General features: G+C 35.1%; 1 pseudogene; it reads left to right on the forward strand.

Annotated features, from left to right (window-relative positions):
- The first annotated feature begins 5004 nt into the window (after positions 1 to 5004).
- On the forward strand, positions 5005 to 5337 carry LOC128565854 (60S ribosomal protein L35a-like; annotated as a pseudogene).
- The last annotated feature ends 1582 nt before the right edge of the window (positions 5338 to 6919 follow it).

Genomic DNA, 6919 nt, shown 5'->3' on the forward strand with positions numbered 1-6919 from the left:
GTTAAAAAAAAATAGCCTCAAATGTGATGGCTGGACCACCATCTAAAAAAATAAAGGTCTATTCCTTCATGTGCTTCTAAGAGGCAAACCTTCCAAGCTGATGTCCCAACTTGTCTCATTGAGCATAAATGGGTGATGTGGTCACCCCTGAATCCTAGGTAAGTAGGGGAAATGGGTTACCCTAAATAATATTAGCACACAAATCAATCCACCATGGATTCAAGACTTAAATATAAAATTCACAAGTGTAAAAGAAGAAAACAAGGGGCTCGGTGCCTATAGCTCAGTGGCAAGGGTGCTGGCCATATACACCAGGGATGGTGGGTTTGAACCCTGCCTTGGCCTGCCAAACAACAATGACAACTACAACTACAACAACAACAACAACAAAAATAGCTGGGCATCATTGTGGTGGGTGCCTGTAGTCCAAGCTACTTGGGAAGTTGAGGCAAGAGAACTGCCTAAGCCCAAGAGTTGGAGATTGCTGAGCTGGACACCATAGCATTCTACCAAAAAAAAAAAAAAAAAAAAAAAAGGAAAAAGAACAAACAAGGACAAACCTTTATGACATCGGTGTCAACAAGTATTTCACTGTATGATACCATAATCACAAATGAATAAAAGAGTAACCCACAAAATGGGAAGACATATTTGTAAACTGACATCTGATAAGGAGTTGATTCGAAAAATACATAAAGAACTCCTACAGTTCAATTGTGAACAAAAACTAATAACCAGAATAAGATATGGGCTGAGAACTTAAATAGATATTTCTACAAAGAAGTCATACAAATGGCCAACAGGTACTTAAAAAAAAAAAAGAAAAAAACACCCAATGCCATTTAGAAGAAAAATGCAAATTAAAGCCACAATGAGGTACCACCTTATTCATGTCTGGATGGTAATTCTAGAAAAAGTAATAGCAAAAATTGTTAATGAGGATGTGGAAAAATTAGAATCTTTTGCACATTGTGGGTAGAAACGCAAATGATGCAGTCATTATGGAAAACAGTATGTAGGTTTCTCAAAACATAAACAATAGCACCATCATAGGATCCAGAAATTCCACTTCTGAATATTTAACCAGAGGAATTAAAATGAGGATCTCACAGAGGTATTAGCACTCCTATGTTCACTGCAGCCTTATTTACAATAGCCAATATGTGGAAACAACACAAATGTCCTTTGACAGATAATTCAGAGGTAAGTAGGGGAAATGGATAAAGAAAATGTGGTATATACTATTCAGCTTTTAAAAGTGGGGAGATCTGTCATTGGCTACAGACAATATAGATGAACCTGGAAGACACTGTGTTAGGTGAAATAAACCCATCACAGAAAGACAGACTGCAAGATTCCACTTATTTGAGGAATCTAAACTAGTCAAAATCATAGACTCAAAAGGCAGAATGGTTTGTGGAAAGGAGTAAATACAAAGCACTAATCAAGGGCGAAAAGTTTCAGTCAAGCAACATGAATAAGCCTTAGAAGATCTTCTGTAGTAAATTTAACATACAGTAAAAAATAATCTACCATTCATTTAAACACTAAAGAAGGTGGGTTTTATATTCAGTGTTTTGACTGCAACAAAACAAAAAATAAAATTTAAAAGTGCATTTTAACCATTAAAAAATAATAACTGCGACATTTATTGAATATTTACTAATATAGACAATGTTTTACATGCTTTATATGCATTTAATTCCCACAAACACTCAAAGAGCTTGCTATTATCAGTAATATCCACAACTTTTTATTTATTTATTTATTTTTATTAAATCATAGCTGTGTACATTAGTATGATCATGGGGCACCATACACTTGGTTCATAGATCGTTTGACACATTTTCATCACACTAGTTAGCATAGCTTTTGTAGCATTTTCTTAGTTATTTTGCTAAGACCTTTACATTCCACATTTACTAGGATTCACATATACCCTTGTAAGATGCACCACAGGTGTAATCCCATTAATCCCCCTCCCTCCACTTCCCTATCCCCTCCCTCCCCTCCCTTTCCCCCTTCTCCCTATTCTTATGTTGTAACTGGGTTATAGATTTCATGTGAAGGTCCTACATTAGTTTCATAATAAGGGTGAGTACATTGGGTACTTTTTCTTCCATTCTTGAGACACTTTACTAAGAAGAATATGTTCCAGCTCCATCCATGTAAACATGAAAGAGGTAAAGTCTCCATCTTTTTTAAGGCTGCATAATATTCCATGGTGTACATATACCACAATTTATTAATCCATTAGTGGATGGATGGGCACTTGGGCTTTTTCCATGACTTAGCAATTATGAATAGGGCTGCAATAAATATTCTGATACAAATATCTTTGTTATGGTGTGATTTTTGGTCTTCTGGGTATATGCCCAGTAGAGGGATTACAGGATTGAATGGCAGATCTATTTTTAGATCTCTAAGTGTCCTCCATATCTCTTTCCAAAAGGAATGTATTAATCTGCATTCCCACCAGCAGTGCAAAAGTGTTTCCTTTTCTCCACATTCACGCCAACATCTCTGGTCTTGGGATTTTGTGATATAGGCTAGTCTCACTGGAGTTAGATGGTATCTCAAAGTAGTTTTGATTTGCATTTCTCTGATGATCAAAGATGATGAGCATTTTTTCATATGTCTGAAGGCCACGCGCCTGTCTTCTTCAGAGAAGTTTCTCTTCAAATCCCTTGCCCAGCCTGCGATGGGATCCCTTGTTCTATTCTTGCTAATGCGTTTGAGTTCTCTGTGGATTCTGGTTATTAAACCTTTGTCGGAGACAAAGTTGCAAATATCTTCTAATATTCACAACTTTAAAGTTGAGGAAATGGAGGAATAAAGAGGTTACACAGTTTTCTCAAAGTCAGTAAGTGAGCAAAAAAGGCAGCCGCCTCAGGCAATTGAGACTGCATTCAATCTCTATGATGCACTGATTTGTGTTTTTTTTATCCTAAAGCAAACAGAACACTTCTGGGACTGAGAGCGAGGTTTGCGTCCCTGAGACTTACGACTATAAGGAAGAAAGGCAAACAAACTGAGATACTACCAGAAAAAAGAAAGCAGATACATGTTAACTGTGAGATTTCTCCAGATAAAATAGAGATCCATTTCTTCCTGGAATAGACCATGAAGACATTATTGAAGAAAAGCCTTGGGACTTTTATTTATTTATTTACTTTTTACAAATAGGCAGGATTTCTTCTCATCTACTGGAAAGATATGGAAAAAGATATATAAAAATAACAAGTCAGTTTTGTTCAGCAAATGAAAACACGTAGAGCTTGGAGAAAGAAATGTCAAAGATAACACTACCAGAAACAGTAGAATCACCAAGCAAACATAGTTCTAACTGAAGCTCAGATCTCATATAGTACTTTAGATTTCACATATAAAATATATCTGAACATTAGAAAAGAAATCCTCACCATTTACTCCCAGCAGGAGTTCTGCATCAGTCCATGATTACAAACCAGTTGGCCATCTCAGCCAACATCCGGGTAAATCCATTTTAAATCTCCTAACCTACAATCAATAAAACTAAATTTGAAAATTTGTCTTTTTCATAAAAGCTGTGTAAGCCAAATTAAATAATTTGCTTGTCTATTTCTTGCTAAAAAACAATTTCAGGACTTTAATGAAAGCTTGGATGTCTTCCTTTCTCCAACCTTTACCTGTTAATAGGCCATAAGAGTTCAGTCTTGCTCGGAAATCTGTACTGTTCTATACATCTTCTTTTTTGTATTCACAAAGAATAAGTTTGCCTCGAATGGCTGCAGGAGTGGGCCATACAATTTACAGACTTCTTGTCAACAGATTTTAGATAATTATTGCAGGTAAGATAGCTAGTTCCATTATAGACAGACATTTAACAGTGTGCCAATAAATATTTTTATAGCTGTAGTGTTACTTTTGATTTTGAAACCAAAACCCATAAAAATCTTTAAGCACTATATGCTAAGTGCTGTCAAAGAGAAGAAAAATTGACAGTCTGTTTGCAATTCCAATTGTCACTTACACAGTAGCCTATAAAGTAGGGTAAGTGTTACTCAGAAGTTAATTTTTAGTGGACATTTCTTTAATTTTAAATGCCAAATGAATACAAATGACAGTAATGGCATGGCCATTAGCACTGATCCCTAGATCAACGAATTGGTTTCACATCTATTAGAACTTTTTGAATAGTCAACTTGAATCTTTTTAATGGTTACTTAATTAAAGGGAATTAGAACTTTAGCAATATGGCAATTTAATTTAAAAAAAATCAGAAAGAAATGTCACAGCTACATCTTTCATTCATTTTAATTTGACAAAATGTATTATCTTCTCAGAGAATGTAAAAGAAGAGCTAAAAAGGATTTTTTCCCCAAAAGAAAAGTGGGTTATAAGAACATGAATCACAAAGTTGCCTCATATTCGGTTGTCATTTAGTCAATGTTATTAACTTGGTTTATAATAGCTTACGGGGATAGATTGTCATAGAGTAATTCAATCAGTAAGAGGAAGTTCCTTAACCCCTGTTACAGAAAATCTCCTCTATTGATTTATAGGGCATGTGGCAAATGATGAGAAATGTGAAGGAGTCGTAATGCTGTGTGAAATATCAGACTTTACAAGGAGCTGGAGCATGGAGATCCTGTTTGTGCATTCATTGCCACATGTACTTTCTGGTCTATCTATTTTTAGAGTTATTAGGTTACCTAAGATAAACCTTCTAAATGCCACACATAATTTTTATTATACTATGTTTTCATTTCATACAGAACAGTATACATTATAGGTGTATTTTCCCAGGGGCATTGGCATGGATCACCATAGCCCTCTGATTGGGGTGCATTTGGGGAAATGGACTCAGTCAAGGGCTCAAAAACATTTTCTATTCACTTTGTTAAAGAGTATATTTGAATGTACATCAAGATGTTACTTACATTAGAATACCAAAAATCCGCTCTTTCTGCCATCCTGGGGCCTGTGGAGGTCTGCTGGAAACAAGACTTCTAATAGGCAAATATGTCTGGAAGGCTGTTGTCTGAGGCCATTTTTGCTGGCTATGAGCAAGGTCTCCAGAAGCAAAGAGAGCACACAGCTCTTCTTAAAATTTAAGGTGTTTATGCCCGAGATGAAACTGAATTCTATTTGGACAAGAGATGTGCTTATGTATACAAAGCAAAGAGCACCACAGTGACTTCTGGTGGCAAACAGAACAAAACCAGGGTAATCTGGGGAAAAATAACTCAGGCCCATGGAAACAGTGGCATGGTTTGTGCCAAATTGTGAAGCAACCTTCCTGCTAAGGCCATTTGACCCAGAATCCATGTGACGTTGTATGCCTCAAGGATTTAAACTGATGAAAAGTAAATAAATGTGGATTTGTGGAAAAATAAATAATATCTAAACCCAAGTATAGACAGTGTTCATTTTTTAGGATGTTAACCCAGTTTCTTAGAAAGCTGTTTTTATCTCAGAGGCAAAAATGTGTCACCTTTTCTATTCCTAATTACATGTGCACTGTTTAAAAAATCTGATAAGTAATTTGGTGTCTTTAAAAAGAAGCAAGAAAATCATTCCTTGGGGCTGAGGGAAATGATGAATAGAAAGAAAAGAACAAGAAATAAAATGGATTTGGGGTCACTGGGAATGTCCTTTCAAATTGTTTTCTTTTTACTTGGAAAAATGTCTTTTGTCAATTTCATTTAAATTTATTTAAGCGTCATTCAATTTTTCACTTCATCAAAAGAAGTGAAAAGTAAGTGTTAGTGGAAACAAACATGCTCTCCCAATGTGATCAAACTTGCATAAACAAATATTAATAATACCAGGTAAAACTAGAAAATTGTCCCCAAAGTTAAATCTAGAATTGAGCAAAACCTATGTACATGCAGTACAGTTCTTTGTCCAAGTCAGAAATACCTTTCAAATTCTATAACCAAGAATTAGTCATGAGTAGAAAATGATCGCTCTTTCTTATTTGATGCCATAGTAGCATTTGGTATTACATCTTTAAAATTCATTCATTAATTCAATTAATGTATGAATGGTACCTGCAATATATGCAGATCCAGCTATTGGAGATATGGTGGCTGATTATTATTCTACCCTCACAGATGCTATCTGCTAATAGAGATGACAGACACACCAAAACAACAACAAATATGCTGTATATTACAATGCAGGTCACAAGTACTGTTACAAAATGCATGCTATACATCTGACAAATGATTGATATAGAATCTATAAATAATTTAAGCAAATCGATATGAAAACAATCAAATAACCCCATAAGAAAGTGAGCAAAAGACATGAATAGAAGTCTTTCACTGAAGATAGACTAATTGGCAATAAACATATAAAAAAATGTTCAATGTCTCTAATCATCAGGAAAATGCAAATCAAAACAACACTGAGATATTACCTAACTCCAGTGAAAATGACTCATCAAAAATCCCAAAACAATAGATGCTGGCATGGATGTGGAGAGACAGAAACTTTTACATACCCTTGGTAGAATTGCAAACTAGTACAACTTCTTTGGAGTGGTTTGCATAGATACCTCAAAGACCTAAAAGTAGACCTACAATTTTATCCAGCAATCCCACTATTGAATATTTAACCAAATGGAAAAAAAAAAACATTTTATCAAAAAGGCATGTGTACATGTGTACTCAAACGTTTATTGCAACACAATTCACAGTAGCAAAAGTGGAATCAATCCAAGTGCCATCAATACATGAGTGGATTAATAAAATGTGGCATATGTACACCATGGAATTCTACTCATCAATAAAAAAGATGGCAATCTAGTATCTTTTACAACAAACTGGAGAGAACTGGAGACTATTCTTCTACATGAAGCACCACAAGAATGGAAAAACAAACACCACATATACTCATTATTAAATTTGAACTAATTCATCAATATCCATGT

Source organism: Nycticebus coucang, chromosome 14 (assembly GCF_027406575.1).
Source record: "Nycticebus coucang isolate mNycCou1 chromosome 14, mNycCou1.pri, whole genome shotgun sequence".
NCBI lineage: Eukaryota > Metazoa > Chordata > Mammalia > Primates > Lorisidae > Nycticebus > Nycticebus coucang.